The 13,191-nt window shown below is 38.8% G+C and overlaps 1 long non-coding RNA gene across 1 annotated transcript in view; it reads left to right on the top strand.

Annotated features, from left to right (window-relative positions):
- The window catches only part of LOC118973266 (uncharacterized), a 127,314-nt gene that overhangs the window by 43,072 nt on the left and 71,051 nt on the right, over positions 1-13,191 (top strand). The window contains exon 3 of the long non-coding RNA XR_005062532.2: positions 1,566-1,614. This is a non-coding gene — a long non-coding RNA (uncharacterized lncRNA). The remainder of the gene's footprint in view (positions 1-1,565; positions 1,615-13,191) is intronic.

The following is a 13,191-nucleotide window of genomic DNA, read 5'->3' as shown; positions in this document are numbered from 1 at the left end:
CTGTACTAATAACGTATTTCAGGAATGGGCTGCCTATTTTATTACCTTGCTCACTTGTCCCTCCTTTGCCTTTCCAGTGCTAAAAGTGCAAATATATGATTCTAATCTATGCTGATAGCCATAGTAATGGCCCGAATTAAGAAGCTAATCAGGGAGAATTAAACCAATATAACAGAATAATAAAAACAAGCAATGGAGACAAAGTCCTGGATTGCAGTATAAATTATAGTTCTCAGTGTACTTAAGGTTAGGTTGTATACCTGTCCTTCAGTTACAGGAAGCAATATATTTTCCTCTATCCTTAATGTATGTTTAACTGATCTTCCATAAAAATTAACTCTGGAAAATTGATTTGCATTTCAAAGATATCTATAGTTTTGTGGTCATTTAAGCTAAAAAATATTAAGGATACTCAACTGTGTGGAAAGTACTTTTCTAGACAAAACAGAACATAATTTTTTAAATGTAAGTTGATCAGTCTTATCTGTGTGTGTATTTGCATGCATAAGTGCAAACATTTGTTTTTGATCATGCATAACACTCAGGAATGCAGAAATATAGGAGAAATGTCAGAATAGATTTAGGGCTAACAGAGAGACTTGACAAAAGGCCATAGGGATTCAAAGGAGTGGCTTACACTCAACAAAGACTCGCTATGCCTGCTCACTGTGCTGGGCAGCAGGGAGGATGCAGTGATCAGAATATCCTGACCCTGAGAGGTCTTTGGTGTTGGCTAGCTGATTAGGATGTCCCAAGAACTGAAATGTGTGGGTGGATGGGTACAATCTTACTTGATTTGTATAATCTGAAAATCTCTAGATCTGAGAAGTAAAAATCTGACAAAAATCACCACAATAATGAGATACAGCCCCACAAGCAATTCCAGACAAGCTAGTCCGTGGCCCAAGAATACCTTGATTTAAAGGAATGGTGGCACCATTTGAGTCAGAATCTGCCATACAGCCAGAAGCTTTCTGCTGTATATCTTCCCAGCCGTCTATACGGTAACATGTGACCAGTTAGTAGGTTGACCATGCATTAGAGAAAGGGAAATAATTCGACATCTTGGATATTACAGATAAACTGCTTTGAACGAACAATTACTGGTGACTCAAAACACTACCATGGTCCCAGTCATTCACGGTAGGGACTCAAAGAGGTTGTGTTGTGAATGGAGTTCTGGCTTGAGCCTTTCTCGTAGTGAACCCAGTGGGCTGTGAATCCTCTGTGAATATATTCCTAATCCTGAATACCTATAGGGATAGATGCAGTAATTTGAAGAGTGTTCATGTGTTCCCCAACCTATAAAATGAAAAATATGTTCAAGTAAGCCAGATTGAGCCACCAGAACTTCCTCTCAACTGCAAGAATATTCAAACAAAGTATTTACCACTTTAATGGAGGAATTGCAGAGATTAGTGCGGCCATTAAAAACCAGAAACATACAGGAACAATGACTACTACCATATACCCATACAACTTACTTATTTGGTCTGTAGAAGATAAATTTTAGATACCAACAGTGGATTATTGTAAACTTAATTAGGTCTTTATTCTCATTACAGTTGCTGTGTCAGATGTGGTTTCATTGCTAGAACAAATCTGCTGGGATTGGTAAGTGACTATTAATCTAGTGAATGCTTTTACCTTTATGCTTGTTATTTAAAGATCATCAGAAGCCATTTTCTTCCAACTGGCAGGGCCAGCAATACAACTTCTCTGTCTTCCCTCAGGGCTATCTCAACTCTCCATCTTCGATTGCCTCTGTATTCTATAGGATATCATTCTCCTCCATTACATTGGTTATAACATGTTCTTTTGACCTAGTAGCAGAAGATAGCAAATATTCTAGACTCCTTTGTAAAGGCATGTATGCCAGACAGTGGGAAATATCCCACAGAATTTCAGGGGTCTGTCATGTCACCTAGATGAAATCTGCTGGGGTCCAGTTGTTTAAGACAGGGAGATTTATTTTTGTAATGGACATTTCTGCATATGACACCTTGTATAACTAGAAAAAGACACAATATTTAGTCGATCTTTTTGGATATTGGAGGCAACATCTACCCCATTTGGATGAGAATCTCTGATCCACTTACAAAGTAACCCAAAAGATGCCAGTTTTGAGCCAGACTTAAAACAGTAAAAATCCCTGCAACAGGTACAGTATTCCATAAAAACCAACTTGCCACCTGAGCCTTATGGTCCAGAAGATATAATTTTGCCTGAAGTATATTTGAAAAAATAGAGATGCTCTTTGGACCCTTGGACTGCTCCTTAGATGCAAGTCCTGGAGTCATGAATAAGGACAATGTGACTATAGCTATTGAGTCAAAGTCAAGAAGTCCCCAAAGCTAAAATATATGGTTTTAGGAATGAGGATATGGATCTTTTGGTAGATGGAAAACATTAGGGGCTTGTTTGATTGAACTGTGTGAGCAGCTTCTCATAGCAGAAATTAAATGCAATGCCTTGTTTATTGGCACAAAGTGGCTGTCTTATTTCACACTCCCATCACTTCTACCAACTCTACCCTGATGTCTGCTAATTTAAAGAAAAAGATGCGAAGGGGTGAGAATGAGGCTTACGATTAGAGTGTTTCAGTTATGGTTGGCGTAACACTCTCCTGTGATGAGGAATTGGGCTGTTGCTTTTCTCTTTATTGGGAAGTTATGTATGGCTAACTATGTGTGTACAGATGCCAAGTTCGTTTGTTCTGTGTCAATATGCTTCAACTGGAACAGAATTTCCTTTTTTACATATTGCTTGTCTAGGATTGGTTACAAGAGAGATCTGTGCAATATTTGGAAGTGAAAATTAAATGGCTGCCATTTTTATGCTTGGGGGTCAGAGTAAGGTTAGGCACTATTGTAGCTCATGCATGTTGTCAGCTAGCAGCTGGCTGACATTGTTGGCATGTGATAGCATGCCATGTAGCTTCCTCTAGGTCACTGTTTCCACTTCTCTTGACCATTGGGTCTGTTAAAACGGCACCATTGTCTCCTCAGATCATTGAAGTTGGAAACTTAGATTGGTGAAAGGCTAGCTTGGGCTTCATTTTATCTTTGTGAGTTCCAGCTTGTCTTCATGGATTCCAGTGTGTCCTCAGTCTTCTTACCGCCCGTCCATCTTCCTTCCCACCTGACAGCACTGCTGGTGCAGATGCTTCCCGGAGCTGCACCAGACGCCAAGTCAACCCATTTACATAAACTGTTTATCTAATTATCACCATTATCTGAGGTCCAATTCATATAATCATCCCCTTATTTGAAATCACTTCTAGTGGCCATCCTGACTGATACAAAGGAGAAAAAAATGTGATACTCTTAGGAAATGCAGTTTATCACTTGATACATATATGAAAAACTTCTTAGTAAACTAGAAATGGTAAAGGACTAGCTTAATTTGTCAAATGTATTTCAAAATATCTCCACTAAAAGTCATACTTAATAATCAATGATTGACGGTGTTCACCTTGAGATCAGGCATAAAAGTATTTATTCTATTATTAGAAATTCCAGCTTTTGTAATAAGGCAAGAAATAGAAATTTTAAGAAATGGAAAAGATGAAGCACTTCTTATTTAGAGATGACTTAATATATACAGAGAAAATCCAGTAATGTAGAAATAAACCATTACAGTTAAGAAGATAAGTTTTCCAGGGGACTGGATAGTAGGGCAATTATAATATATTTTTATATATTGACAAGAACATTCAAAAGTGAAATTTAACGGTTCATAGTTTTTTAGTAGTTGCAGAAAACTTTAGTTACCTAGGAATAAGACTACTGAAAAGTGTGCAAAACCTCTGTTGTGATGAATACCAGAATTGTGTGAAATTTATCTAAGAGAGTTTATTAGTTTAGCTGGGTTGCCAAAACAAAATGCCACAGACTAGGTGGCTTAAGCAAGACTTTTTTTTCCCTTACAGTTCTGGAGGGCAAGGTCCAAGGTCAAGATGTAGTGGTTGGTTTTGGGCCAGGCTCCTCTTCCTGGTTTGTAGATGGCCACCTCTTGCTGTGTGTTCACACGGCTTTCCCTCTGTGCTAGCCCAGAGGCAGAGAAAGAGATCTCTGCTGTCTTTCTCTCCTCTAAGGATACCAGCCCTATGGGATTATAACTCCACTCTTGTGGCTTCATTTAACCTTAATTGCCTCCCTAAAGGCCCTATCTTCAAGTACAGTCACATTGGGAGGTTAGGGCTTCAACATACACATTTTGGGGATGGATACAATTCAATCCATGACAGAAACTGTTCACTCCTACACTGTTTACAGTAGCCCAAAACAGGAGACACCTTAAATAACCACCATCAGTAAAATGGTTAATTGTATTGTGATTTTTTCCTAGTGTGAACTATGGGATGCTCTACAGCAATAAATAATAATAAAGAAATTTTGCTACATGTGGCATGAATATTACAAGTCTACTGCTTAGTAAAAGAAGCCAAATAATAAGTAGTACTCATTATATGATTCCATTTATATACAAAAATAATCTATCATGTTAGAATTCAGGATACCAATCACTTTTGTAGGGGAAACAATAGCTAAAGGAGAATAAGAAGACTACTGGATGTTGGAAATGTTCTATTTATTCATCTGTGCTGTGATTACACAACATAGATGTGTTTACTTGGTAAACAGTCATTCAGTTGTATGCTCATGATTTTTTAAACTTTTGATAGCCATATTGACATGTTTTTCAGTAAAAACTTATTTTAAAGTAAACAGTAAAAATTTGGGAAATAGTGCTACTTCCCTAATTGTCACTGAGTTTATGGTGACAATTTACTTGTCACTGAGATTCTGGTTTTGAGTTAGCCAAGTGTACAAGTATATAAGAAAATAAAATCTCTGCATGAAAGCTTAACTATTTAGTGAATCAGTTAAAAAGAGATAAAATCAAACAACATAAACAGGAACTTATTTTATCACCCTTTGCCATCCCATTCCAGACACTGCCCCAAACATTTCCCTTATATATCTACTTTCTTGCCTTGTTTACAATGCTTTTACAAAAACTGTTTACTGTCTCTTTCATCTCAGCCAGGAAACAGCATTCACAACTCTCTGTGACACTGGATTTTGTTTTATAGTACAAGTGTTCTAAACATGCCTAATATCTTTAATCATAAACTATATAAAACAAAAATATCATGGGTTCATTGTAATGTTTGAACAGAGAAATCAGCTTAATTAACAGTTGTTAAAATTGTTAAATTTTGAATGTAAATGAACTTAGAATTGGGATAGAAATTCCCTCAGTGAGTGAAGCAGAAGAAAGATAAATTTTAATTGAGGTTTTCTATGTATTGATAATTTTTTTTTAATTTTAACAAATTGTATATTTTTAATGATTATAAAAATAATGTTTATTGTAGAAGTTATTTTTATTTTATTTTATTTTTTGAGAGGGCATCTCTCATATTTATTGATCAAATGGTTGTTAACAACAATAAAATTCAGTATAGGGGGGTCAATGCTCAATGTACAATCATTAATCCATCTCAAGCCTAATTCTCGTCAGTCTCCAATCTTCTGAAGCATAACGAACAAGTTCTTACATGGTGAACGAATTCTTACAGAGTGAATAAATTCCTACATGGTGAACAGTACAAGGGCATTCATCACAGAAACTTTCGGTTTTGAACATGCAATATGACCTATAAACCATCAGGTCAAATATGAATATTCATTTGATTTTTGTACTTGATTTATATGTTGATCCCACATTTCTCCTATTATTATTATTATTTTTATTTTTAATAAAATGCTGAAGTGGTAGGTAGATGCAAGATAAAGGTAGAAAACATAGTTTAGTGCTGTAAGAGGGCAAATGTAGATGATCAGATGATCAGGTGTGTGCCTATGGACTAAGTATTAATCCAGGCTAGACAAGGGCAGCAAGACATCCACGGATGCAGAAGATTTCTCTCAAAGCAGGGGGGGTGAGGTTCTGAGCCTCACCTCTGTTGATCCCCAAATTCTCACCTGATGGCCCCCCTGCGACTGTGCCTGTCTTAGGTTGTTCCTCCCTTGAGGAATCTTACCCGTCTCTGGCTAACCAGTCATCTTCCGGGGCCATACAGGGAAATGTAAAATTGGTAAGTGAGAGAGAAGCCATATTGTTTGCAAAGGTTAGCTTTTTACTTCTTTGCAGATTTATGCCCTGTGGCTTCTATGCCCAGCACTTGTCTCGAGGTATCTTTACCACCTGGAGGAATTATGATACTCGGTAAATTCGATATGAGGCACGAATTCTATTTAAGGTTTGTAATTAGGAAGGAAGAAGAAAAGCTATAGATGTAGCATATGAAGGAAACTTGGGAGGATTGATTATTTCTTTGACATATCTTCTTGTATAGTACCTTAAGTATGTATAGGTTTTAAACTACTAACTAATTTGCACACACATATTAACATAATAGGAATACGGTGACATAAACAAAGCAAATCTATAATTACCAGCCATCTCCAGTGAAGCCAAGAAAACCATTTAGGCACCCTAGGCATTTGTGAAAATTTATCTATGATATGATGGATATTTTCCAACTGTACTTGAACCATCAGACAAATTAAAGCAGCCCATTTCTGGGATCTGTTCACATCCCATATGTTCTTTTAACCATAGATAGTCTATAGTCATGAGATTTTGGGGTGCTACAACTTGCACCCCTCCCAACTCCTGGTTGAGTTCCAACAGTACAGATCCAGTCAAATTCGTTGTCTCACTGTATGCACATGCCAGCCTAGACATCTCCCTCCTCCTTCTTATGACAAGTCCAGGAGACGGTGGGCTGGATGCAGCCACAACCGCAGCATCGTCCGGATCCCTGTGGAGGCTTTTTGATGATCATCCCCCGGCACGAGTCCTCCAGAGAGTGCTGATGCCGGAAGCTCCTCCTCATATCGTATCTTAGTTCATTTTCTGGGTATCCAAGCTAGGCCTTGATCTTCTGCGTAGAAACAAACAGACCCTTTGCCCACACTTTGACATGCCCTCTATACCACTGTGCAGAACTCATTGGAGGTCAGCACACAGTAACTGCTTTTTTTTTTTTTTTTTAATTAAGAGAAAGGAATATTATCAGAAAAGAGTACCTCCATAGCTGATCATCTGACACCCTTTAAGTGATCAACATTAAGGATATTTAAAGCATGCGTTGATCTTTGATTTACCAATAGTTTTATCCTGTTAAGGAGTAATCCCCCTTTTCTTTCTTTCTTTCTTTTTTTTTTTAAATTTTTAATCTACACTTACCTGAAGAATACTATGTTTACTATGCTCTCCCCTATATCAGGTCCCCCCTAACAACCACATTACGGTTACTGTCCATCAGCTTAGCAAAATGTGGTAGAGTCACTACTTGTCCTCTCTGTGTTGTGCAGCCCACCCGCCCCTTTCTCCCTCCCCCCCATGCATGCTAATCTTAATACCCCCCTTCTTCTTCTCCCCCCTTATCCCTCCCTGCCCACCCATCCTCCCCAGTTCCTTTCCCTTTGGTACCTGTTAGTCCATTTTTGGGTTCTGTAATTCTGCTGCTGTTTTGTTCCTTCAGTTTTTCCTTTGTTCCTATACTCCTCAGATGAGTGAAATCATTTGGTATTTCTCTTTCTCCGCTTGGCTTATTTCACTGAGCATAATACTCTCCAGCTCCATCCATGTTGCTGCAAATGGTTGGATTTTTCCACTTCTTATGGCTGAGTAGTATTCCATTGTGTATATGTACCACCTCTTCTTTATCCATTCATCTACAGATGGACATTTAGGTTGCTTCCAATTCTTGGCTATTGTAAATAGTGCTGCGATAAACATAGGAGTGCATCTGTCTTTCTCAAACTTGATTGCTGCGTTCTTAGGGTAAATTCCTAGGAGTGGAATTCCTGGGTCAAATGGTAGGTCTGTTTTGAGCATTTTGATGCACCTCCATACTGCTTTCCACAATGGTTGAACTAATTTACATTCCCACCAGCAGTGTAGGAGGGTTCCCCTTTCTCCACAGCCTCGCCAACATTTGTTGTTGTTTGTCTTTTGGATGGCAGCTATCCTTACTGGTGATACCTCATTGTAGTTTTAATTTGCATTTCTCTGATAATTAGCGATGTGGAGCATCTTTTCATGTGTCTCTTGGCCATCTGTATTTCTTTTTTGGAGAACTGTCTGTTCAGTTCCTCTGCCCATTTTTTAATTGGGTTATTTGTTTTTTGTTTGTTGAGGCGTGTGAGCTCTTTATATATTCTGGACGTCAAGCCTTTATCGGATCTGTCGTTTTCAAATATATTCTCCCATACTGTAGGGTTCCTTTTTGTTCTATTGATGGTGTCTTTCGCTATACAGAAGCTTTTCAGCTTAATGTAGTCCCACTTGCTCATTTTTGCTGTTGTTTTCCTTGCCCGGGGAGATATGTTCAAGAAGAGATCACTCATGTTTATGTCTAAGAGGTTTTTGCCTATGTTTTTTTCCAAGAGTTTAATGGTTTCATGACTTACATTCAGGTCTTTGATCCATTTTGAGTTTACCTTTGTATATGGGGTTAGACAATGGTCCAGTTTCATTCTCCTACATGTAGCTGTCCAGTTTTGCCAGCACCATCTGTTGAAGAGACTGTCATTTTGCCATTGTATGTCCATGGCTCCTTTATCAAATATTAATTGACCATATATGTTTGGGTTAATTTCTGGGGTCTCTAATCTGTTCCACTGGTCTGTGGCTCTGTTCTTGTGCCAGTAGCAAATTGTCTTGATTACTATGGCTTTGTAGTAGAGCTTGAAGTTGGGGAGTGAGATCCCCCCTACTTTATTCTTCTTTTTCAGGATTGCTTTGGCTATTCGGGGTCTTTGGTGTTTCCATATGAATTTTTGAATTATTTGTTCCAATTCATTGAAGAATGTTGCTGGTAATTTGAGAGGGATTGCATCAAATTTGTATATTGCTTTCGGCAGGATGGCCATTTTGACGATATTAATTCTTCCTAGCCATGAGCATGGGATGAGTTTCCATTTATTAGTGTCCCCTTTAATTTCTCTTAAGAGTGACTTGTAGTTTTCAGAGTATAAGTCTTTCACTTCCTTGGTTAGGTTTATTCCTAGGTATTTTATTCTTTTTGATGCAATGGTGAATGGAATTGTTTTCCTGATTTCTCTTTCTATTGATTCGTTGTTAGTGTATAGGAAAGCTACAGATTTCTGTGTGTTGATTTTGTATCCTGCAACTTTGCTGTATTCCGATATCAGTTCTAGTAGTTTTGGAGTGGAGTCTTTAGGGTTTTTTATGTACAGTATCATATCATCTGCAAATAGTGACAGTTTAACTTCTTCTTTACCAATCTGGATTCCTTGTATTTCTTTGTTTTGTCTGATTGCTGTGGCTAGGACCTCCAGTACTATGTTAAATAACAGTGGGGAGAGTGGGCATCCCTGTCTGGTTCCCGATCTCAGTGGAAATGCTTTCAGCTTCTTGCTGTTCAGTATAATGCTGGCTGTGGGTTTATCATATATGGCCTTTATTATGTTGAGGTACTTGCCCTCTATTCCCATTTTGCTGAGAGTTTTTATCATGAATTGATGTTGAATTTTGTCAAATGCTTTTTCAGCATCTATGGAGATGATCATGTGGTTTTTGTCTTTCTTTTTGTTGATGTGGTGGATGATGTTGATGGATTTTCGAATGTTGTACCATCCTTGCATCCCTGGGATGAACCCCACTTGGTCATCGTGTATGATCCTTTTGATATACTGTTGAATTCTGTTTGCTAATATTTTATTGAGTATTTTTGCATCTACATTCATCAGGGATATTGGTCTGTAATTTTCTTTTTTGGTGGGGTCTTTTCCTGGTTTTGGTATTAGGGTGATGTTGGCTTCATAGAATGAGTTTGGGAGTATTCCCTCTTCTTCTATTTTGTGGAACACTTTAAGGAGAATGGGTATTATGTCTTCTCTGTGTGTCTGATAAAATTCCGAGGTAAATCCATCCGGCCCCGGGGTTTTGTTCTTGGGTAGTTTTTTGATTACTGTTTCAATTTCTTTGCTTGTAATTGGTTTGTTTAACTTTTGTGTTTCTTCCTTGGTCAGTCTTGGGAGGTTGTATTTTTCTAGGAAGTAGTCCATTTCTTCTAGGTTTTCCAGCTTGTTGGCATATAGGTTTTCATAGTAGTCTTTAATAATTCTTTGTATTTCTGTGGAGTCTGTCATGATTTTTCCATTCTCATTTCTGATTATGTTGATTTGTGTTGACTCTCTTTTTCTCTTAATAAGTTGGGCTAGAGGCTTATCTATTTTGTTTATTTTCTCAAAGAACCAGCTCTTGGTTTCGTTGATTTTTGCTATTGTTTTATTCTTCTCAATTTTGTTTATTTCTTCTCTGATCTTTATTATGTCCCTCCTTCTGCTGACTTTAGGCCTCATTTGTTCTTCTTTTTCCAGTTTTAATAATTGTGATGTTAGACTATTCATTTGGGATTGTTCTTCCTTCTTCAAGTGTGCCTGGATTGCTATATACTTTCCTCTTAAGACTGCTTTCGCTGCATCCCACAGAAGTTGGGGCTTAGTGTTGTTGTTGTCATTTGTTTCTATATATTCCTTGATCTCTATTTTGATTTGTTCATTGATCCATTGATTATTTAGTAGCATGTTGTTAAGCCTCCATTTGTTTGTGAGCCTTTTTGTTTTCTTTGTAGAATTTATTTCTACTTTCATACCTTTGTGGTCTGAAAAATTGGTTGGTAGAATTTCAATATTTTGGAATTTACTGAGGCTCTTTTTGTGAGCTAGTATGTGGTCTATTCTGGAGAATGTTCCATGTGCACTTGAGAAGAATGTATATCCTGTTGCTTTTGGATGTAGAGTTCTATAGATGTCTATTAGGTCCATCTGTTCTAGTGTGTTGTTCAGTGCCTGTGTGTCTTTACTTATTTTCTGCCCGGTGGATCTATCCTTTGGGGTGAGTGGTGTGTTGAAGTCTCCTACAATGAATGCATTGCAGTCTATTTCCCTCTTTAGTTCTGTTAGTATTTGCTTCACATATGCTGGTGCTCCTGTATTGGGTGCATATATATTTAGAATGGTTATATCCTCTTGTTGGACTGAGCCCTTTATCATTATGTAGTGGCCTTCTTTATCTCTTGTTACTTTCTTTGTTTTGAAGTCTATTTTGTCTGATATTAGTACTGCAACCCCTGCTTTCTTCTCACTGTTGTTTGCCTGAAATATGTTTTTCCATCCCTTGACTTTTAGTCTATGCTTATCTTTGGGTTTAAGGTGAGTTTCTTGTAAGCAGCATATAGATGGGTCTTGCTTTTTTATCCATTCTATTACTCTATGTCTTTTGATTGGTGCATTAAGTCCATTTACATTTAGGGTGACTATTGAAAGATATGTACTTATTGCCATTGCAGGCTTTAGATTCGTGGTTACCAAAGGTTCAAGGTTAGCTTCTTTAGTATCTTACTGCCTAACTTAGCTCGCTTATTGAGCTGTTATATACACTGTCTGGAGAGTCTTTTCTTCTCTCCCTTCTTATTCCTCCTCCTCCATTCTTCATATGTTGTGTGTTTTGTTCTGTGCTCTTTTTAGGGGTGCTCCCATCTAGAGCAGTCCCTGTAGGATGCCCTGTAGAGGTGGTTTGTGGGAAGCAAATTCCCTCAGCTTTTGCTTGTCTGGGAATTGTTTGATCCCACCATCATATTTAAATGATAGTCGTGCTGGATACAGTATCCTTGGTTCAAGGCCCTTCTGTTTCATTGCATTAAGTATATCATGCCATTCTCTTCTGGCCTGTAGGGTTTCTGTTGAGAAGTCTGATGTTAGCCTGATTGGTTTTCCTTTATAGGTGACCTTTTTCTCTCTAGCTGCCTTTAAAACTCTTTCCTTGTCTTTGATCCTTGCCATTTTAATTATTATGTGTCTTGGTGTTGTCCTCCTTGGATCCTTTCTGTTGGGGGTTCTGTATAATTCCATGGTCTGTTCGATTATTTCCTCCCCCAGTTTGGGGAAGTTTTCAGCAAGTATTTCTTCAAAGACACTTTCTATCCCTTTTCCTCTTTCTTCCTCTTCTGGTATCCCTATAATACAAATGTTTTTCCTTTTGTATTGGTCACATATTTCTCTTAGTGTTGTTTCATTCCTGGAGATCCTTTTATCTCTCTCTATGTCAGCTTCTATATGTTCCTGTTCTCTGGCTTCTATTCCTTCAATGGCCTCTTGCATCTTATCCATTCTGCTTATAAATCCTTCCAGGGATTGTTTCACTTCTGTGATCTCTTTCCTGACATCTGTGATCTCCTTCCGGACTTCATCCCACTGCTCTTGCATTTTTCTCTGCATCTCATCCCATTGCTCTTGCATTTTTTTCTGCATCTCTGTCAGCATGTTCATGATTTTTATTTTGAATTCTTTTTCAGGAGGACTAGTTAGGTCTGTCTCCTTCTCAGGTGTTGTCTCTGTGATCTTTGTCTGCCTGTAGTTTTGCCTTTTCATGGTGATAGAGATAGTTTGCAGAGCTGGTACAAGTGACCGCTGGAAGAGCTTCCCTTCTTTTTGGTTTGTAGCCTTTTCCTGGGAGAATAGCGACCTCTAGTGGCTTGTGCTGGGCAGCTGTGCGCAGACAGGGCTTCTGCTTCCTGCCCAGTTGCTTTGGGGTTTATCTCCGCTCTTGCTGTGGGCTTGGCCTGGCTGGGGCTGTTCCTCCAAAATGGTGGAGCCCCGTTGGAGGGGGAGCAGCCAGGAGACTATTTATCTCCGTAAGGGGCCTCTGTGCTCCCTGCTGCCCAGGGGGTTAGAGTGCCCAGAGATCCCCAGATTCCCTGCTTCTGGTCTAAGTGACCTGTCCTGCCCCTTTAAGATTTCCAAAAAGCACTCTCCAAACCAAAACAACAACAGCAACAATGAGAGAGGGAACAGAAAGAAAGAGAAAAAAAAAAAGGAAAAAAAAGGAAAAAACAAGTGATTTTTTTTTTTTTTTTTTTGTCCTCAGGTGCCGGTCCCAGGCACCCGCTCACTGGTCCTGCTGCCCTGTCTCCCTAGCACCAGGGTCCCTGTCCTTTCAAGGCTTCCAAAAAGCACCCACCCACCGGTCCCGCAGGGAAGGAACGCTCAATATTCTTTGTCCTCAGGCACTGGTCCCACGCACCCGCTCACCAGTCCCGCCGCCCTGCCTCCCTAGCACCGGGGTCCCTGTCCCTTCAAGGCT

This window comes from Manis javanica, chromosome 9, assembly GCF_040802235.1.
Source record: "Manis javanica isolate MJ-LG chromosome 9, MJ_LKY, whole genome shotgun sequence".
Taxonomy (NCBI): domain Eukaryota; kingdom Metazoa; phylum Chordata; class Mammalia; order Pholidota; family Manidae; genus Manis; species Manis javanica.
The sequence above is the reverse complement of the archived record's forward strand: the minus strand, read 5'-3'. Positions and strand labels throughout refer to the sequence as shown.